Source organism: Epinephelus fuscoguttatus, linkage group LG2 (genome assembly GCF_011397635.1).
Source record: "Epinephelus fuscoguttatus linkage group LG2, E.fuscoguttatus.final_Chr_v1".
Taxonomy (NCBI): domain Eukaryota; kingdom Metazoa; phylum Chordata; class Actinopteri; order Perciformes; family Serranidae; genus Epinephelus; species Epinephelus fuscoguttatus.
This window is the reverse complement of record NC_064753.1, coordinates 1,896,525-1,919,835: the sequence shown is the minus strand read 5'-3', so window position 1 is coordinate 1,919,835 and position 23,311 is coordinate 1,896,525. Positions and strand designations below refer to the sequence as shown.

The window sequence follows — 23,311 nt, the reverse complement described above, 5'->3', positions numbered from 1 at the left end:
CATTTTTTTTAGTTAGCCCAGCAGCATCAAGTTTATCTGCATGCTCAAAATGCATGAAGCTTTCATGGACTGTACCTTTATAGTAGTATCTGAGTACTAATGAAATTTGTTCTTTTTTTAAGTCTTTCGATTCGTCTGCGAGAATACTGAACATCCCACTTTGTTTTACCTCTTCAATAATGTCCTTTCTGACCCTGTCCGCCAAAATCTCTAAAATCTCGTTCTGAATACGGTTGCTGGTGTACTTGGCATTGAAATGTCCCATTTTCTGTTTTCCTAGGGGGTCATGCTTGGCTATGAGCTCCAAAATAGGCAAAAAAAAAATGCCTTTGTTTCCCGAGTCTTCTGACTCCCGGTGGCCACGCTGTGCTATGTTCTGAGTGGCTGTGCATAGCAGAACATTAGCAATTGTTTTGATATACTTTCTGTTTTCTTCCACCTTTTTTGGTATTGATTGTCACCCTTCTTACATTCTGTCCATGCCAGCATGGCATTAAGATGGTGCTCTGCCCTGGCATGCATTTGGAAACCTCCATCTTTGTACATGGCCTTTTTCAGTTTGAAAAGCCAGTAGCTGAGTTAAACATTGTCTGCGGAACAGAGGGGAGTGAAAAATGTCTGCACGCAAAACAAAACGCACTGTCCTGGCACTGAGAGTACCCAAGCCAGGTGTAGACCTTGTACCAGAAGGCGGTGAAGGCTCTCGTCCTACCCTGTCCATGCTGAGTGCCGAGGAAGATCCTCAGGACTGGTTGGGCAGGGCCTGCAGCTCTGGTCTGAGAAATGTCTGGAAATATTAAAAATAAATTAGTATGTGGAAATTAATACTCATGATCAATAATGAAATTTAAAATCAAAAATATGTTTTTTTCTTGTTCCCACAACCAAATGTTTGAGCTTCACTGTGAAGAATGATGTATGTGCATATTGACACTTCCAATAATTTTAACATTAATCTGCGGAAAGATGAAAGTGTCTGGGTCACTGAATATTGAATTGATGGGCCTATGAGAATGACTTGTGACATTACCAACAGTTTGGAGCCAATATTCAACTGATAAGTGTGATGGGAACATTTAAAGTCTTCAGTGCACATACAGAGTGTGGCCTTTACAGTGAAGGAGACATCTTGTGTTCAGCAGGAAAATCTTAAATCGCAAAAAATATTTGCATGTATGTAGATTCTGTAATTTTTAAATGAGGAAGAAGGATTAAGTGTATTTTCAGATGTTTTACTTAAAGAACAAAATAACTTAATTGAATTTAATGATTAAGCAATTACAACTCTGAAGTAACATTTAGATTATCATGTTTTACCTTTTTAAATGTATTAAGGGACAACTGCATTTCAGCAGGCAAGTAATACAAATGAGTAATTAACATGTTGCTCGTGATGGGTTAATAACATTTTTAATAAATATTCTACCTTGAGGACCTTTCGGTGCAGCAAAAGTAGGGTGAACTGGGAGGTTCCTGTTTCTGCTGCAGCTGCTGTGGCTGCTGCAGCTGTCATCTGATTCGGCATGGTCATCATCAGGGTCAGTCCTCTCCATTTGTGCATCTAAAAGTATTGATTGATACAGTCAACACCTCATTAATTCTATTTTTAATTAAACATACATGATTAAATTCTATTTTTAATGTGCCCCCATGGAAGCCCCGCCCCTGATCACAACAAGGCGAAAAAAGTGTAATTCCTTAACTGCTGAACTGTCCCTTTAAGATAAGTCATTGCAAAGAAAATCCAGTGGGCCAAAAGTCAACAGTGAACATGCAATATATTATTCATATTCTCTGTGATTTCTATATTAAATACTAACACTTCTGTGGTGCAGTAATGATGCAGCTTTCACAGCTGCCATGAAATTGAGAATTTATTTTAATGTCAACTGCATGACCCATTTTTGGGCTGCAACCCAGACTTTGGAACAAGCAGCGGAGAGTGGTTGTCTCCCATGATGATTGCAACCATAGTCAGGTTTCCATTCAAATATAACACATTTAACTGAATATCTAGAAAATCAGCAAAAGAACATTTTTAATGCATGTTTTTATCCTCTGCTGTTCTGTGAATATCAGGAGTTGAGCACAAGACATCCAAAACAAGCAAAACTAGCAAAACAAGCTAGTGTGATGTATATGAATTGCTTTGTTTCTTAATTTAAGGAAGGTTAGGGTCTTCTCATATAGCCTGTTCTCATTCTGATTTCGTCTAGTACTGCTGCTTTGTCAGTGATGTCGGTGTCAGACACTGACCAAAAATGCGCCTTTCATGGCGATATGATGTGCCTGTAACAGGCGTAGATTGACATGCTGGCCCGGAACATCAACAACAGATGCAGGAGGATACCTAGCACGTTGTATATAGATGTGAAAGTCCACTGACAAAACGGGATATGTGATAAGTTGGGGTGAAAACGCATTGCTTCATCACTCCACTCAAATCTGATGTTTTTGTCTGCTACCATTTTCAAAGTCAAAGTCAAATTTATTTATATAGCACATTTCATACGACTGGCGCAGACCCAATGTGCTTAAACAGAAATAAAATCAGACAGCATCATACTCAGTAAAAACATAACATAACATACTTAATAGGTACATAAAAGCAAAATAAAACACACAAGATTAGAAGGTCGCACAATCAATAAAAAGGAATCGAATAAAAAGGTACTAGAAATGCTATCATAAAAGAAATGAGAATAATAATAATAAAAACGATTCCTTAGTAAGGTGCCATCAAACAACCACTTAATTAAAACCTAGTCATATGCTTGTGCAAAAAAGATAAGTTTTGAGTCTGGTTTTAAAGGAGGACACAGTTGTAGCAGACCTAAGTTCTTGTGGTAGATTATTCCAGAGAGTAGGACTATAGTGACTGAAAGCACCGTAAGATGATCTAGTACTGATTCTTGGTATAATGAGAAGACCTTTGTCTGATGATCTTAGAGTTCTGTCCGGTCTGTATTCAGTGAGCATGTCAACAACATAGAATGGAGCTAAACCATTTATAGCTTTAAAAACAGTAAGAAGTACTTTAAATCAATTCTTTGTTTTACAGGCAGCCAGTGGAGAGAGGTTAAAATAGAGTGATGTGTTCATACTTCTTGGTTTTAGTTAAAACTCTGGCAGCAGCATTTTGAATAAGCTAGAGTTTAGTTAAAGCCTGCCTTGTCAGTCCAGGAAAAAGTGCATTGCAGTAGTCAATTCTGCTCAGTCTCCTCAGTGAATGTTTAACTCACATGATGCATGTACGTAATAATTTATTTCACTTTGTTGCATTTTTTGGACCTAAAAAAAAAAAAAGAAAAAATGCAGGTTTGTAGGACTGCCCCTTTAAAGTCGGAGATCCCTCAGTTGACTGATATTGCTTCAAGTCAGGCAGTCAGATTTTTTTTGTTGCTGGTTTTTTCCCTAGTCAGTGTGCTGTGCAGTGTACTTGATTTTGCTCTTAAATTTTCCAATACTCTTTGGTACAGTCAGCTGTCAGTCAGGGATGTGATGCAGCGGCACAGATGAGGAAGAACTTTTCTCTGTAAGGCTCTGAAGTAACATTATCTTCTCTCTTCTGCTTGGAAGTGGTGAATTTACCGCTCTCAGATACTTAGTACAACACAGTCTCAGGTTTCTGTTTGATATCTGGTGTCAGAAAAAATGTTGTTGAACATTTTTGATCTGTTGTTAGCACCAGTAGGTAATTTACTATATTGCATGTATGCTGCTATCACCCTGAGTGTACCGCTTATTCCTGTTCAAACTTTAAAACTTTATATGAAAAAAAAATACGAGTCGTCGAATATTCGTATTAAATGGGGAAACTGATTTGACTGACATAATTTTCAGTTGAGTACAGCCATACAAGTTTGTTTTTCATTTACAAATGAAAAATGCACATAGTGTTGATGTTTCAGAAGTGTTTTGGACTATACTTAAAATATTGTGGTATAAAAGTTGGAAGAGTAATAAGTATTTTAAACACTGGTCAAAGAAATAACACTATCAGCTTTTAAAATGGTGCCGAAGTCCTGAAAACATGAAAGAATGCTGTGTGACTCAGAGAGCAACATCAGGTAGCTCAAATACAAAACCTTTTGTCTGCTGTCCAGGAGCTCCAGCAACAAACTACCCCATTAGTGCTGAGTCTTGACATGACTTAATCCACACAATTCACCTTCACTGACGCATTCTCCCCTCTCCTCCGTTAACGTGCTGTTGCTAAGATACCAGCTGCTCATCTTTACTCCTCCACATAAAACCAGCCCGTGCATGCATGTGTGAGAGAGGTTTCTCCCTATCTCCTGAATATCCTTGAAACTTGCATGCGTGCACGCACACACACACACACACACACACACACTAAATAGGCTTGATTTGCAGTTCATTTATCACAGGCAATTGATCTGCATAAATCATACCTCCACACCTGTTCGTCACCTTGAAGGTCACTGACAAGGAAGAAAGGTGTTTTTTTCCTCCAGCCTCCCACTCATCTGCAGACACATTCCCGCCTCCTGAAACCTGGAGACAAATTAAACAAGAGCGTCTGGCTGACCCGAGAGCAGCTGAGACACTTCAAACAACAACAACAACAACTTTCACATCACATTGTGTTTAAATGATGAGGAAGTTTACAGTCCACTGTGCAGAAACTCTCAAGGAGCAGCCAGGATGTGCAGCGCATCACATCAACAAAGAGCAGCGGTGGAATGGAACTGAATACATTTACTGTACCTAAGTAAAGTACAAGTACCTCAAATTTGTTCTTGAGTTTTTCCATTTTAAGCTACTTTATACTTCTACTCCACTACATTTCAAATATCGTACTTTTTACTGTACTACATTTGTCTGACAGCTTTAGCAACTTTTCAGATGGCAGTTTTCATCCCCTTCCTGTCCAGTGAAAACCATGTAGTTATAATAGTAATAATATAGTAATACTATAGTAATAATAATAATAATAATGATAATAATAATTATAAAAGACACAAGACAATAAAAACGGTTAAATGAAGCAAGAGCACATACAAAGATGTATCTGCAAATAGTAAAGTAGTAAAACAAAGTACTAAAAACAAATAAATATACATAAATGTGTATAAACATGTGCATGCATTCACACAAATAGGCACATACATAATATAACCATACACACCCATGCTTTGTGTTCAAGCTTTAGTACACTTATGCACAAAAACACATATTTACATATACAGACGCTTAACAGTGGGACTTTATAGAAATGCCATCCTAAAAAAATGTGTTTTTAAATGTTTTTTAAAAGTGAATGCAGATGTAGATGATTATATCACAACAGGAAGTGCATTCCAGAGTTTGGTAGCCCTGACAGCAAAAGCCCGATCCCCTCTTGTTACAAAATTTGTCCTGCAAACAGCAAGAAGAAGCTGACTAGATAATCTCGCAGCATGTTTGGGCTCATAGGGCATCAAAAGATCCATCATGTACTCAGGAGCTAGTCCAAGTCGTGCTTTGAAGGAGAGTAATAACATTTTAAAATTAATTCTAAAATGGAGAGGAAGCTAGTGCAATGATGCTAGGACAGGTGTAATGTGCTCCCTTTTGTTAATGCAAATTTTGTCACAGTTTGGTTCGCTACAATACAGTAGTGTTGCGGTTCAGCATGTTTTTGATGCAGTAAAAAAGGCAAAAAAGAAATGTTGGAGAAATTTCCTTGATTTTTTAACTTTTAAATGTATGAAAACAACCATATATATATATATATATATGGTATATGGTATATATATATATATATATATATTTTGTATAAAGCAGGAATTACAGTCTGGCTGAAATGGGCCCATTAAAGTCTAGGTAAAGCAAAATCAATAATTTCTTTCTAAACACAGTATACATGTAGGGAACAACAATATTAGGCCTCACCAATGGGCACCATTAATGTTGTAAATTATAGTAGGGATTCTACTGGTGATACTCTAAAACAGAGGATACTATTTGTTGTGATCTAGGCACCAGTGTTACGTTTTACATGGCAGCACCATTTGTTGGGACTTAAGCCTTAACACGGGTCTGACCTCGCAATAGATCTCCAATTAAATTATCAAATTGGCTATCTGAAATAATTAATAATTATGGTGAAGGTATGACATTTTATATTCAAAAGGTCAAAGGTCAACTTCACTGTGACATCATAATATTCTGCAAAAAAACTTTTCTGGCCATGAGTCAACATCATATTTTAGGATTAGAAGAGGTGTCATTTGGTCAGATACTGAATTGGTGACTCTAATGTTAGGTGTCCACCTTGAAACTGTGCTGATCGTATAGATGTTTTTGTGCTGCGGGGTGGAAGATGTATGTCAAGCATCCATGTTTTCACAGGCATGGATGTAAACTGTAAGAGAAACTCGACTGGTGCATGGAGGCATACAACCGCAGGGCAATAATTCTAGTTAATTTTCTGCTCAGTCCTCTGATGGACAGTTGGCTCACTAACTGGGGGCACGTGCAGATCTGTGGTGTACATGAGGTGAGGTTCACTTAGTGGATGACTCAGATTGGATGAGTTTCCGTGCATCTCTGCTTTGTGAAGGTTTTCCTATCATCATGAAATGCCCTCTATGTTTTTGTGATTCAGCCATCTCTGTCATGTTTGCAGGAGTCTGCATCACCCCATGCCAGTCTGGTGATGGTCCTGGAGCTAAGGAAGGAGAGGAGGAGGCACAGCCTTGAGCAGATGAGGCGGTAGGAGAAAGTGTGTCAAACCTGCTACTGTCACATTGCAATATGTTGTAGGTGGGATCTTAGTAACCACCACCTTCAGGCTTTATTTAAACTGAGCCTGTTTTTTAAACTGAGACCTTAGCGGCAGCCAAGGTACCATCAGTGAGCAGGTCAGAAGCAGGCCTGGGGGTAGTTGATGTTATGGATCAAGGTAGGGGGTGGCTGGAGAGGTGAGGTATTAGACAACTCCCGTGTGCTGAGCTGTTGTGGCATCAAATGTTCCTGTTCCTGAGAACTCTTTGGTAAAGGAACAGGAGCTGGGGAGGTTATTTCAACCATTGGTGATAGTGGTATTCTGTCCTGTAATACATTATTTCATGGTGTTATAGTGGCTGTGGGGGGAGCATGTGTCTGAACTGTCACCATGGTGGAGTTAGACCTGGATCTAAACCTAGTTAAACTCTGATTGTCATTATTGTTGATAAAGTGATATTTGTGAGTCACTCTCTGTTCTAGGTTCACCTGCTGGAACTGGACTGAGGATACATGCTGCTGTGGAGATGGTGCCCCCTGATGGTAGCAGAGGGTAATTCTGTAAGGACAACTCCCTTTGCTGATGTAAGGCATCTGGCTGAACTTTCATTAAGTCTAAGATTTTACCTGGTCTTAGCTCATTTGAGAGCCCGCCTGCCAAAAGCCTGAAAACTACTTTTCTGTTCTGTGCCTATCACGGTGTTATAGTGATAGTGCCAAAACACACCAGAGACAAACGGCCAAAACATACCAGAGGCCAACAGTGCGTGTAAAAAAACCCAAAACATCCCTGTTGGCCACAACACACCAGTGGCAAAAAGTGTGTGTCAAAAAAATACACCCATATTATTTACAGTGTACAACCACTATATACATTCAGATGTATTACACAATTGCAAAACATACAGTATGTTTTCCTCAGGCTACAACAATCAAAATATATGACTGTTCCATCTCAAATTGTCCCGCTGTTCACATGTCTTGCATCAATATATTTTTTGTCAGATGACAAGTAGTAGAGGGACTGGAGGAGATGAAGGAGATGGAGGAGGAGAGGCAGTAAGAGAGACAGAAGGAAATGGAAGAGAGACAGGAGGAGATAGAGGAGAGACAGGAGCCTCACAGGTGAGATTGAACTAACAGGAATAATTCAAAATGCAGCAGCACGTTTACTAACAGGAACTAAGAAATGAGATCATATTTCTCCTGCTTCAGCTTCTCTGCATTGGCTCCCTGTCAAATCCAGAATTGAATTTTAAAATCCTACTGTTAACTTATAAAGCTCTAAATGGTCAAGCTCCGTCATATCTTAGAGAGCTCATGGTGCCATATTATCCCACCAGAACACTGCGCTCTGAGAATGCAGGGTTACTCCTGGTCACTAAAGTCTACAAAAGTAGATCAGGAGCCAGAGCCTTCAGCTATCAGGCTCCTCTCCTGTGGAATCATCTTCCTGTTATGGTCCGGGAGGCAGACACCGTCTCCACATTTAAGACTAGACTTAAGACTTTCCTCTTTGATAAAGCTTATAGTTAGGGCTGGCTCAGGCTTGCCCTGTACCAGCCCCTAGTTAGGCTGACTTAGACCTAGTGTGGCGGAGGACCCCCTATAATACACCGGGCACCTTCTCTCCTTCTCTCTCTCTCTCTCTCTCTCTCTCTCTCTCTCCCTCGTGTGCATCTTGCTAACTCAGCCATACTGCATGTCACTAACTCGGCTTCTTCTCCGGAGCCTTTGTGCTTCACTGTCTCTCAGGTTAACTCGTACTGCAGTGGTGCCTGGATATTGTGAAGTATGTGGTTGTGCTGCTGCCGTGGTCCTGCCAGATGCCTCCTGCTGCTGCTGTTATCATTAGTCATACTTCTACTGTTATTATACACATATGATTATTGTCACATATGTATACTGTCAGATATTAATATATACTCTCAACATATTGTACCACAGTAGCCAGAACTATAATTATAATATTATTACTTTCATTAATGTTGTTGTAAGCTACTGTCATTACCGTCTGTCCTGCATCTCTCTCTGTCTCTGTCTCTGTCTCTCTCTCTCTTTCTGTCTCATTGTGTCATATGGATTACTGTTAATTTATTATGCTGATCTGTTCTGTATGACATCTATTGCACATCTGTCCGTCCTGGAAGAGGGATCCCTCCTCAGTTTTTTTCCCCCGTTAAAGGGTTTTTTTGGGGGGAGTTTTTCCTTATCTGCTGTGAGGGTCCTAAGGACACAGGAATGTCGTATGCTAGAAAGCCCTGTGAGGCAAATTGTAGTTTGTGATATTGGGCTTTATAAATAAAATTGACTGATTGATTGATTGATTGAATCGTGAAGGATATATGTTGATAGTGAGATTCAGAATTGTGACTAGGGGTAAGTAAAAATATTGATTCATGCATAATTTATTCACTCATAATTCATTCATTCATTCATTCATACATACTGGAGATATACCATGGCAACAATAACTACTTTCTGTTAAATACATAACTACACACTGTAGTCAGTACATATTATATCACTCTTATGCTACGTCCCAATTCCTCCCCTTAGCACTAGCCCTTGATACTATCACTCCCCTTGGTTGGGAAACAATAAAAGCTTTCTGTAACTTCATCGTCATACTCTCTCCACAGTAGTCAGTATACGACCACCGCTTGTAGACCCCGAACTTTACGGAAATGTAAGACAAAAGCGGCCAGGTGTATTCCAGCTTACTTTTACTTTGATAAGCTCAAACACACCCTCCCCCTCTATCTCCCTTTCTCAATATGTGTAGTAAAAAAATAAAACTGACAATAAAATGCACTTAATGGTTTTAATTTCATATTAATATAAAATATAAAATAAATATAAATATTAAAACAAAATATATTTGTTTTAATCATGTCATTTATCAATGGAGAATAGTTTACTAGGGAGGCTAGGCTAGGGAGACATCATGGCACATTTTAAGGAGCCTTTGCAGCTATGTCAAATTTTGCCTGAAAAAAGGACTGTCTCCTTCCTTCCTACATCTCTGACCGAAGCGACCATGACAATATGCTATCAAGTGGGTAGCACTGGGCCTGAAAAAGATTCTATTAAAACTTGATAATCATAGATATTATAGTTTACCCTGGGAAGCAAATACAGAGTCAGTGTATATTCATGTAACTGATAACATTAGAGAATACATTAACCAAGACATTCTTATATTTAGTGTAGATATCTAAATATGCATTATAAAGCAGTGATCAGTTTCACATGACGTGAAATTGCATTAAAAAAATCATCAATATACAGGTCGCCGCCATGGAGCACTTTTATGCCCCCAATGTGAAAATCAAACCTACGCCCTTGCTTTTATCTCCTGCAGGTTAGATTATTGTAATGTCCTGCTCTCTGGTCTTCCCAAAAAGAGTATCTCAAATCTACAATTATTACAGAATTCAGCTGCACGAGCGCTGACGAGGACCAGAGTGTCGGAGCACATTACACCAGTTTTAAAATCGCTGCAATGGCTCCCCATGCACTTCAGGATCGATTTTAAGGTTATTTTATTAGTTTTTAAATGTCTGAACTGTCTTGGGCCTTCTTATTTATCTGACCTGCTTTTACCATAGCAACCCTCGCGGACCCTGAGGTCCTCCGGCACAGGCCTTTTAACCATACCACAAGTTAGGACTAAAACACACGGGGATGCGGCATTTAGTTATTATAGGCCCCGATTGTGGAACAGCCTGCTGCCGGAGAACCTCAGGGCTGCAGAGACTGTTGATGTTTTTAAAAAGAGGCTCAAGGCTGATCTTTTTAATCAGGCTTTTAACTGATCTCTTTATTTATCTATTTTAAATTCCTTTGATTAGGCTTTTAACCGATTTATCTATTTGTCTTTTTTTTAATGCTCTTACCCTTCCTCTTTTTACGTTCTTATCTCATTTAATCTTTATCTTTTGTTATTGTAGTTATAGGTTTTAGTTTTGATGCATTTTATGTCTGTTTTAGATCATTCTTATCTATTAACTTAATTTTATGAGTTAAATAGCTTTTTGTTTATTTGGTTCATTTTATACCTTTCATCCTATCCTACTGTTTTAGTCCCTCAGCTTTTAGCGCCAGTGTTTCCTCATGGGGGCCTACCACACTGAGGGCCGAATTCACAAAGAATGAACTGCGGCCGCTGACAGCACCTTGAATTGCACTTCATTTGCACCCGCAGTTTGCTCCGTCTTAACGTCCTATTCACAAAGGATATTGCGCTAATGATATACCAGCGCAAACACGCCCACAAAGTTTGGCAGCTGAGTGCAGTTTGCCCCTGATTTGCCCTGATTGCAATTAGCCACATGGCAAAGTATAAATGCTGGCTTTGCGGCAAGAACACCGTCGCAGAACAATGGCAGACTTTGTTTGGCAAAGTACTGAATACTGTATACCCTCATTTGATGTCTGCTGGTGAGTCAGTTGAACAGTGTCGGATGGGTTGAAGGTGTGGATTTGACCAAGTTTGCACTTTATCACTATCCCCTCTCACTTGTAGCTGTTTTTTCATTATCTTTTGAATTTAATATGAATTATGGAACCGTTTTTGTTCACGTTTGTTTCCCCCGTTTTGTAAAATAAATTATTGAAAGTCGCTTTTGCAGTGCGTGACAGAAGTGCGTTTTGAGAACGACCGCAGACTGTCACCTGTTCAAGGGATCAGTATCTTCGGATGCCATTAAAGTAATAATGATTATAATAATAATGTCAAAATATTATTTACAGACTGATTTAACAGACGATCACTGCTGCCACGATCACTGGAAAGTCTGGGCGAGAGGCTTCCACAGAGGAGCGCCCAGTTTGCACCAGCTTTCTAAAGACGTTATTTACTTCACTCAAACTGCGTGTGGCCATTAGCACTGGTGTTAGTGAATTAGACGTTGTTTATCAATGAGGCTCATTTGCATAGAAATGGTCGATTTTTCTGCCAAATATATGCATATTACCTCATTTAAATACGTGCAGATAACACCGGAGCACCGACACGCAATCTGCTTGGCAGCGCAGTTAGTGGAGCATTTCACCCTCTGCGCGTGCTCTGTGAATTAGACGGTATCTGTTTGCTCCATTTTTACCGGTTTAGTGGCCGCAAAAGCCATGCAATCCTTTTGTGAATTCGGCCCTGAGAGTTGTTCCTGGTCTACCGATGGGGGTGCCGTCCCGTGGACAGCTCTGACCTTGGTAGCTGAAGGGCACTGCACCTCAGTGTGGAGGCTCCTGTCTCCAAAAACTAAAACACTAAATGACTAAAAGGCAATATCATAACATAAAACAAGTATGAGATGAAATAATGATAAAATGCATTAAAATTTAAGGATTCAGAAAGAAATAAAGATTTAAAGATTAAAATAATATTAATAATAAATAAATTAATAAGGGGCGGCACGTGGTGTGGTGGTTAGCACTCTCGCCTCACAGCAAGAGGGTTGCCGGTTCGATCCCGGGCATGGGAGCCCTTCTGTGTGGAGTTTGCATGTTCTCCCCGTGTCAGCGTGGGTTCTCTCCGGGCACTCCGGCTTCCTCCCACAGTCCAAAGACATGCAGATTGGGGACTAGGTTAATTGATAACTCTAAATTGTCCGTAGGTGTGAATGTGAGCGTGCATGGTTGTCTGTCTCTATGTGTCAGCCCTGCGATAGTCTGGCGACCTGTCCAGGGTGTACCCTGCCTCTCGCCCAATGTCAGCTGGGATAGGCTCCAGCTCCCCCGCGACCCTCAAGAGGATGAAGCGGTTAGAAGATGAATGAATGAATGAAGTTTATTTTGAATATATGCAAATAATTTAAAACCAAGGAAAGCAAGTATAACAGAAGCATAGCAACAAATGAACAGAAAAAAATAAATAAATAAATGAAAGAGAGAGTGAGAAAAAATGCACATATTCGAAAAGAAGTGAGAAGAAGTAAGACTTATATACTCTCACCCCTTATCCATGAATTACAGAAAATATAATATTCCATGTCGATCATAGATTAAGTTATATATCATTACAAAATTACTTTTTTAATGTATTATTAAATAGCTTCATAATTCTCGCAATATATTTGTGACAAATACATTTAATACACAATACTTTATACCTCCACTAATATTGTAATATTCATTAGTAATTAATAGTAATAATAATATCAATAATTATAGGCTACAGTACATTATTATTCGTTTATGTTTATATGTTATTCATTTGATAATTTTTATCTCTAGAGTTATCAAAGTAAATATTTATCAGTCAATATGTGTATATGTATATATATATATATGTAATGTGTGTGTGTGTGTGTATATATATATATGTATATGTGTGTGTGTGTGTGTATGTATATATACAGTAATATCAGACCGCAGAATGCCGCTACTGACCAATCAGAATACAGCATTTAATAGAGCCGTGTAATAAGTAAGGGATAATGTATAATGAGCCGGTGAATACTGGGAAAATAACTCCCGACAGGGGAATAGAACCCCGACGCGCACCTGCTTATTACACGGCTAATTATCAGTTAAATAAATAATGTTGTCTGCCTCTGCGAAGTGCATTAAAACTGACCGGATTCGACAACTTTTGGTGAAAGTTTTGTACTCACCCAGGCTTAGTGGACTGAACCGAGGCATAAAACTCGCGTAAAATGTCATTAAGCATGACTGCCGAGTGTGTATTCAAATCCGTCTTCTTTTGTTTTTGGCAGAGAAAGTCCGTGGGTATTCTTTTTCTTCAGCGGCATCCGTTAAAATCAGCCACTTCTGTTTGTTTTTTCCCTCGGAAGTTGTTTGACAGCTGCAGTGTTGCAGGGCAGCATCCCTAGCAACGCTGGGCTACATAGCAACTGTGTGTAATGACCGTTGCTACTAGCAGCGGTCATTACACAGTAATATCAGACCGCAGAATGCAGCGACTGACCAATCAGAATACAGCATTTAATAGAGCCGTGTAATATATATGTATAAATATATATATATATATATATATATATATATATATATATATATATATATATATATATGCCACATACGCATATACATACATACATACATACATACATACATGTAAATACAAACCACACAAACAAAATAAACATAACATAGAACACAGCCAATTCACAGAAAACAGCCAAATAACCAGTAACCCCTATGACACCTAGTGATTTTCAATACCTCCTTCCTCCCTGTACCTAGTGAACACCATGTTTTTGTACATTAATTTAAATTGTTTCATATTTGTGCATTCCTTCAACTCCACAGTAAACCCGCTCCATAATCTCACCCCACAAACCGATAGACAAAAACTTTTCCTAGTTGTGCGTATGCAGTGTATTTTGAAATTAGATTTACCCCTTAGATTATAACCCCCTTCTAGCTCACTGAATAATTGTACTGTTGAACTGTTAAAATAATGAGTTTGTGTGCTCCTGGTACCCGACATTATGAATTATTCATATTGCTTGCTTTTGTAGAATTGTTAGTGATGATATTGAAGTTTTGTTGTTATTGCCCCATATCTCTGCACAGTACTGTAAGTAAGGTGAGACTAGTGAACAGTATAGAGTGTGAACTGATTTCTGGTCCAAAACCTTCTTTACTTTATTTATTATTGCAATGCTTCTTGAGATTTTTGTTTGAACATGTTTGATTTGTGATTTCCAGCTGATTCTGTCATATGTGTTTACCCTGAGAAATTTCATTTAATGAACTGTTTTAATTTCTACTCCGTCTATTCTTATTTGTACTTGTGTTTTTGTTTTACAGTTGCCAAATAACATTATTTTTGTCATTGCCAAATTTAAAGATAATCTGTTTTTGTTGAACCATATTTTTAGTTTGTTCATTTCAGTAGTGATGTCCTCCTGTAATTGTTTCAGATTATCCCCAGCGCAAAAAATGTTAGTGTCATCGGCAAACAAAATTAATTTCAATAACCATGAAACCTTACAGATATCATTAATATGTAAAATAAAGAATTTGGGGCCCAACACTGACCCCTGGGGGACACCACAAGTAATGTCCAAACACTTTGAGGAACAGTTTCCAAGCTTTACAAACTGCTGTCTCCCACTCAGATATCTTTTAACCCAATCCAGTACGATCCCCCTAATTCCATATCTTGAAAGAGGTACAGATCTTTAAGTAAAAGTAGTAATAACTTTTTGTTGTTGTCTGTTGACGAGCTGCAGCGCGATGCACATGCTTGGGGCAGCACTTGATCTAGAGTAGCCGGATTAGAGGAAGTTGTTTTAATAAAAGAGTTAAGTTCCTCATCAGCTTTCTTCCTCATGCCACCAGGGAATGTGTTTTTTGTACTTCACTGTTATTATTCCAGAGTTATGGATAGTTTGTAAAAATTACAAAAGGTTTTTGATTGATTTGATTCAGGGTTATCATTACAAGTTCTAGTGTAAGTCCTGCAGGGAACCTGCAGGGATCTTAGGGACCCTCTCACACTTACCTGGGTCATCTGATGCTGACAGTTCATAGTGGTTACACAGGGGAGATGGTAGTTACACTGCTGTGGAATACCTAATACCAAACGGACAAAGGTTAGTGATGTAATCCACAACAGGCTTACTGTAGGCAAATTACAGCCTAAAATCTAAAGAGACCAAACTCCAAAATCAATTGTACTAAAAAGAAAAAGGAACAAAGGGGTGAAAAAAGGGAAAGAGAAGAGATTATATCTATCTATCTATCTATCTATATATATGTATATATGTATATATATATATATATATATATATATATATATATATATTATTACATTAAATATTCCACAAATCAGAAGGACTTGCACTGCAGTTCATTTAAAAATGGTGCTCTTCTGCCATCTGCTGGGCATTTAGAGGAAGGCCCAAAGGTTGTTTGTGAAATAATACAGAGGCAAGCAAGTTAGAAAGCACCGTTTGGCTGAAGTTCTAGAGTTATGCCTGGAACTTTATAATCTCTTTACCAGTGGGTGGGCAGCTAGCCCAGCAATCAGGCTAATCACTCAGCCAGTTGTTGGCCCAATCATGGGTGTCAGTTCCAGGAGGCCCTGGTTGTGTTGCCCACTTGTTTAGGCCGTGCAGTGGTAGTTGTTGAGTTCCTACTAACAATGCAACAGAGAAAAATAAAAATTAAACTGCATAATATCGAATAACAATCCTCCCAACTTAAACTTAGGCTTAAAATTAGTTAAAACCAGCTACTATTTCCTGTAAAAAAGGAAAACAGTCCCAACATTTCACCTGTTAAGCTTCTTCAGGGGAAAGAGTCTGAAGCCCTTTTTAAAATTGAAAGCCCCTTATAATTTCGGCTGAGAAAATCCCTTCATTTTTCCAAAAAGGCTTTTATTGTGAAACATTTGCAGGATCTTGTGGAGGATTAAGCGACTTGCATAGTTTTCATGCATAGACTGTATATGTGGTACTTCAAATGTAGCCATCTTGTGATTAATTACTGCCATCTGGTGGCACTTTTTTACATTACAACAATAACAGTTCAGCAGGGACATGAACAGCCATTGACATCCAGTTCAAAGGGTGCACTGTTATGTGTTTAGTTAACATCCAGTTTTGAAATGAAGACCAAAATTCTTTAACAAGATCACATTCAAAGAAAACATGCTCTACTGTTTCAATGTCACTCTCACAAAATCCACACAAGTTGTTGTCCCAATTAAATCTTACATGTAGTAAGTTGTTAGATGGATAGCTATCATTTAATATTTTAAATGTAGGCACAAATGTAATGTAATATTTTAAATAGCTTTGTGTGGGATTGGATAAGATAAATATCTCTTCCTTATTTTTCTTGCCTCCACGTCATTGTAATCACGCAGAACATATTTTCTTTTTAGCTGGTAAGGATAGTACTGTGTATTTAAAACATTTCTAATAAATTTATTAGAGAATTGTTCACTCAGCTGTTGGAATCTGTCCGCTAAAGCTTGCAGCCTCTGTTGCCGGGTTCATTTCGGATGTTCGCTGTGGTTTCGCCACCATGGTGCAGTAATGCACCATTAAGCTGGATGCTAACCGCAGTTAAACAAGAAGAAGAAGAAGCGGAGGCTTATTGGTAGGCTAGGCATTTTCGTGTTAACAGGTCATTTTTTACCGTCTTAAGATGTACAAATTTGGCGTGTTAATGTGAACGTCACATTAGACGTTTTGGTCCTTTCCGCGTTCCATAGCTCGCCCCCCTATTAATCAATTACAGCGGCTCCACCAGCAACGGGAGCAACGCGACAACCCCCGTCTGTCGCGCAACAGCTCTCTATTTTACGTGGCTCTTCTATTTTTGTCGCGCTACACTCCCCTACACGACCCTCCAGCAGATAAAAACTACATGAAATAGTGTGCTAAACGAGCACTATGTGTTTTAAATGAATAAACCATTATTAGAGGTGATGTGATGATTTTTTTTCATCCATTTACCCATGTTTATCCGTGACATTGTGTAAATGTCCGTGGCGGACATTTGAAAGCGAGTAGGTGACAAACAGTACAGTAAACTTGTAGATAACTCAAATATATGTAATAACTTAGGTGGAAAATGCTTTAACATTTCATGAAGCCTACATGCAGCCTCTCGGCTCGGCAAACGGTAAACAACCCCGCTGGCTTCTCTACGTGTCGCTTCCGTACGCAGTCAGTGGAGCCCAGATGAATATGCCGTGACTTTTTGCCCCTGTGTATGCTAGCTGATGAAGGTCATTGATCAGATAAACTGAAATTTCATTTTAGGTCAGTAGCTATGATTGATAAGTCGCAGGCTTGGTCAGGGCGGGGCTAATGGGGTAAAATGAGTATTAGCATTTTTTGCTGTGTTATTGATGGTTAGAGCCGCATTCACATCCTCAGTCTCTGCTTTTATTCCATATGCTGCCACCTGCACCTCAGTAGGGTGGGGCTGTGGCAATCTATGGATGTGGGGTATGCATGGCAGGGGGGTTGAGTCACTGTGGAGCAGCCAAATCACAGCCACTAATCAGCACTCTCAAATGGAGAGTGGCTCAAGGGATTCTGAACTTTTTGGTTTTTAGGGTTTCTTTTAAGGTTTGTCATTTTTCATTTCGCTGAAGATCAGTAAAAAAAGGTCAAACCTGCCAACCTCTCTGCTGACATGGATTTAGGTGAGAAGCTTTGCTATTTCATTAAACCACTGACAATTTTACCATATGCTTCCTAAGTATTGGAGGCACGACACATCTGTTGTGTCTTCCATTTTTTTTTTGTGTATTTTCTGCGTGAGCTGACACTAGACAAGCCTAGCACCTGTCTACTCTTTAATGCCAAAAAGAAATGTGTGCACACACATACATAGACAGGCACACATGAACACACCTAAACACTGCATACACACTGCAGCTGCAGCCCACTCTGCACCTCTCAGCGTAGCTCTCCAGGAGCAACAGTACAAATGAGTCAGGAAAATGTGTAGGTGGACTCTACATTCAGCCCAGCCATTAGAGGAAAGGAGATGTGTGTGCATGTGTGTACGTGTGGGGAAAGATGTGGGGGCACAGGTTCTGAGTAGCTTTTAATTCTGGCTGGGCTTGTAATGTTCCACTATAAGAGGCAGATCATGCCCCATGGATTTGGTTTTGGTTATTGCAATTACTGTGCTCATCCTTTCTGTATCTTGGGATACAAAAATGTGCTGTTTCTTCTCTACTAATGAAACAATCAATTTGCCCAAATTACCCGAGAAACATAATTCTCTCTTGCCTCCATGCAGGTATTTTTGGTTTTCATGTGCTTAGATTGTGACGTTATCAGTCTCTGATCTTTCTGCCTCCACCACAATACAGTTGAGATGAAATCATTTTAGTTATGGTGCTCACAAATGTCTCTTCCCCAAAATCCAAATACGCCAAAAGCCCCTTTTCCACTGCAGGAACTTTTTATCATTTACCCGGGATTTTGAAAAACCTTGGTGTGTTTCCACCGAAAAAACTTTACCTCAAACCCAAACTTTCCCTGAAAAAAGTACCTAGTAGGGGGTAGGACTTTTCATATTACCCAGAATTCTTGAGGGGCGGGGCTGTGTGCTGAAGAACGCTGATTGGTGGAACACACACTTGCAGCATTCCACACTTCCATGCCAGTGAGGCTGCAGACTTTATTTAATTTATACAAGCTTCACTTTGCTTGTGTTTTGCTTGAGGATGGATACTGAAATCTGGTGCTAAATTAGCCCCAGGGCTAAATTATCAAAGACCGTAGTATTGATAAGTGCTAACGGTATCAGTTCTCTTGTGCCGGCGCTGAACTCCTCCACATACACACACATTTACACACACATTTGCCTACATGACACGGTAACCAGTGAACAGCTGAGCAGGTGTGGTGGAAACAAAATGAAGATAACTCAAAAATTACTCGAGTTGACGGCAGCTACACTCGTTACTGCAACCCTTAGTGAGTAAGAAACGAATACTTTATCAATACATGTGTTCAGCAAGCATGAACATGTAAACATACAGACGGTGATATTCAGTATGCTCCGTCCACATCTCTCATCCACTGACACTAAAGTTATGTCTTACACATGGACAGCACGCTAGTTCAGCTAATGGCGAATTGTTACTAATAAACTCAAATGACAGCTGTCTGTATGTAGACTAACTTAGTTTGACACTTATCTTAAAATACTTTTAAACTTAGCTGCTGGCTGAGACAAACAGCCCCAATTCTCTCTACACCAGCATGTAACCAGCCAAGCTGGCGGAGCCAAATACAGGGCACACGCCGTCATCAGCCTGATTTTAACACATTTTCCAGAACTTTGAGGTGTGGTGTAAACGCAAACCACACAGATTACCAGGAATTCTTTTACCCAGGTAAATACATTTCTGGTAATAAAAGTTCCTGGAAATGTTGGTGGAAAAGGGACTATTGACTGTCAAAAGTTTTCACTGGAGCAAAGGGCAGACTAAAACAATGATTCATGCAGGAATCTGACTTCGTCACAAGCCACCCACGGAAACCACTAATTCATGTGTATTCACCTGTCTCTGTAGTTCTAATGTGTGAAATTGAACGTATCATAAGCCACAACAATCCAAATAGAATACAAATTTTAATTCATCCATGTCTGTGAAGCAAACAGTAAAAAAGTGTATGTGTGTGTGTGTGTGTGTGTGTGTGTGTTTAACTGGTGTTTTTGATGGGCATAAGCCCAGTTGTTTAAAATGATCAGAATGATTCAGATCTGGAAATCTCATGTTTTGCGACACAGGATTAGCTAATGCATCTTAATTTTGTACAATTTTTTGTGCAACATTTGACTGGATCACCCTGATCTGGATAAAAACATTTTATGATTACCAAACCCAGATAAACAAAGCTCTAAATGGGACTATGTACCACAATGTAAGTCTGCCTACAAACACACAGCAATAAACACGTATTGCCATTGGTGCCACCAGAGACACTGACACTGTTAAACAAATCATGGGCAAAATATAAATAAATGTATATGTGAACAATTTGAAAGTTTTATTACATTTTGTTCCTGTAGTCCACCCTAAATCCAGCCTTCTGCTGGGATCAGGATAATCCTCATTTTTTGTTTTCAAAGGTATCCCAATCAACATAAAAAGTTTTCACACGCACACACAAATACACACTTAAGATTTGATTCAGATTAAAACCAAGACTGGATTGCATGATCTTACCCGATTACATAGCCCTTTTTTATTTATTTTGAACAAAATCTGATAAAATCACTTCTGAACTGGGCCCTGAGTCACTTACATGCATCTTATTTTGCATTATTTAAATGCATCTGTGGTACAGGCCTCTTTATTTCTTCTCTCCCTCTCTGCTCCATCTTTCCTTTAATTGTGACGATCCATTTCACTGTGTGATTTGTCTAAAAAACTGGTGAGGAGGCATGTAGACAGTTGGTATGTGCACTGCAATTAACCAATCACGTCTCACAGATTGACAAGTGTGGCTTACAAACAGGAGCTGTGGCCTAGCTGTGTCATACCTGATTTATGTTAGTTAAGGGTATGTCAACTCATTCCTGCTTATCTGTTTTAATATCATTGGTCAACATGATTGTTCACAAAAGGCCAAAACAACTGGCAGGCCAAAGGAAAATATCAACACGTTCTTATCCAAACTCGTCAAATACCGCTGCTTTGTCAGTGGGTATAAATGTCAAAATATGACACGCTAGATACCCTCCTGCATCTGTTTTTTGGCATGTCAATTTCCACTTGTTACATACATTGTGTCTTTTCAAAAGTGAATGTCCAGTTTTACTTACTTACCACTGGTGTCCTCCAACGAGTTGTTAGGTTGCCGCCACAACTAACGACCCTCTGACCACAATTTTTGCCAGCCACTTTCACAATGGAGGCTTTAAACATAGACAGGGGCCTTAGCCTGTTGTACATGTAGTAAAGTTGTTCTCTATCGTCTCGAGACTATCTCTCCACTCCGTTACATATTCCATATGTACGGGATATGACCCCCGCTGCTTGTCAGGGTACTTGGATAATTCTTTAAGACACACCGGCTTGCCCGGTAGCTATAAAGCGCCAGCGCAGGCGTGCGATCACTGATTGTTTGATCTCCACGTGTGCGTCAGGGTGCAGTGTCTCTCAATCCACGTAAGAGAAGGAACTAGGGTGCAGTTGTTGAATCCGCTTACCTGTTGTAAGTCGGGGCGTCTGTCTTTGGCAGCCTCCCTGGATTACTGTATCTTGGTGCTCTTCCTGTCTGTTTTCTGTAGCGAAGTCATCCTGTCTGGTTGAGCCGGAGGTCCTCCGGCTCCCGGCGGTGGTGGCTGTGTTCCTCCTAGCATATTGCTCGCGGCTCGTGAGCTAACGCGCTTGGTGGATACACGCCTGGTGCTGACTGTGTTGGTACGATGCTCTCTCCCCAACGTATTGTTCACGGCTCGTGAGCTGACGCGTTCGGTGGTTAGGTACTGACTGGGTCAGCTGCAGTGTTGGTCGTCTGAGGGGCGGGCCAGAGCTGAAGCTCCGGCTCCCGGCTCTGGTGGTGTCCTCTGCCGGCGTATTGCTTGCGGCTCGCGGGCTAACGCGCTTGGCGGCAAACGCCGGTCTTCCTCTCCAACAGTCTCCCCCTCCAATAGTTCAAGCACTCCCTTGTCCACCCCACCATAGCGTACGGCTCCCACGGCGGCCGGCACGCACAGTTCATTACAAGAAACAAACACACACGCAAAAAAAAGGGAAAAATAAGTAGTTAGCTTTGGTGCTACGGCTAACAGGAAGTGATTGAGTACTTCCAGGTCAGTATGGCGGCTCAGGAGGGACATTGTTGTGTGGGCTGTGGGGTGGCGATGCCCCTAGAGGATGGGCATGATAGCTGCGTTTTATGTTTAGGGCATGAACATGCTTTAGTTTCAAGAGAGAACCCTCAGTCGTGCATGGATTGTTTAATTCTGCCTGCACGTACCAGAGAGGCCCGTTGCCGATTTTTTGCTCCAAAGCGTATGGGTGCTCAGGTTTATGAGGGACCACAGCTTAAAACTAGGAGAGTGGTTGTGGCTTCGGAGGGGAGGGGGGAGTGTTCTGGTGCCTGGCAGGCTCCATTACCTCCTCTTCAGCCTATCATGGTTCGGCCTCCGCTGAGCTCTTTTCCTCCCTTGGGGGAGGAGGAAGAGGGGGCGGAGGAGGAGGACGTAGATGTGGAGACCATCTCTTCCTCAGAGGATAATGTTCTCTCTTGCGCACAGCCGTCTGTGAGTGAGGTAACTAGGGGAGAGGTAGCCCATCGTTTTGAGAAGGTAATTAGCAGGGCCTCTAGGGCTCTGGGTGTTGCCCTTCCCGAGAACCCCAGGGCTACATCCTCTCGGTTTGAAGAGTGCGGAGGTGCGCCCTGCCTCTACCCAGGTGCCGCTCCTACCTGATTTCAAGGAGCTGCTGTGCCAGCAGTTCCACACTCCAGCCACTGCCCACAAGTGGTCTGCAGCGTGTCGCCGGTTTTCCAACATGCACGACAGGGACCAGATTGCTTGTGGGACACTTCCCCCAGTGGACCGGGCCCTCACTCCATTGGTGTCCCCCTCCAGCTCCATACTTGGCAATGCCACCTGCTCTAGTAAGAATTGCAGGGTCATGGATAGCCTGCTCGCCAGGCTACATAAAGCCATGTCGGTGCAGACTCGGCTGGCAAATACAGGCGCTATATTGTCCCTTTACCTCCGTGACTTGTCTCGGCAGGTTCAGGTTGACACCAGCGTCGGTGAGGAGCTGCAGATGGCCTCCTCATGCCTCTCCTCTGTGATGAGGGAGCAGGCTGAGGTGGCAGGCAGTGCCTTAGCTTCCTTTTGGGTAGCTAGGCGCCACTTGTGGCTGTCTCAATCCCAGCTGCAACAGGGTGATAGAGACTGCCTGCTTAAAGTGCCGGTGGAACCCACAGCCATGTTTGGCCCTCACGCCGCTGCCTTGTGCAGCAGGCGCAGGAGAGCCGCCGCTGTGCTAAGGAGGTTTCGGTGGGCCTTGTCAAGCGTGTCGCAGGCTCCGGGCCTAGACAGCCTCGCTCTCGGCCAGCACCAACTCCTGAGGCCTCGTCATGGGGTCAAGGGGACCTCA

The 23,311-nt window shown here is 40.8% G+C and overlaps 1 long non-coding RNA gene across 1 annotated transcript; it reads right to left on the bottom strand.

Moving 5' to 3' along the window:
• Positions 1-682: 682 nt before the first annotated feature.
• Positions 683-13,617, bottom strand: LOC125905689 (uncharacterized). Its single transcript, XR_007451684.1, has 4 exons — positions 13,350-13,617; positions 4,416-4,518; positions 1,427-1,561; positions 683-787 (listed from the first exon to the last, which is right to left on the bottom strand). It is a non-coding gene; the product is annotated as an uncharacterized LOC125905689 (long non-coding RNA).
• Between the last annotated feature and the right edge of the window lie 9,694 nt (positions 13,618-23,311).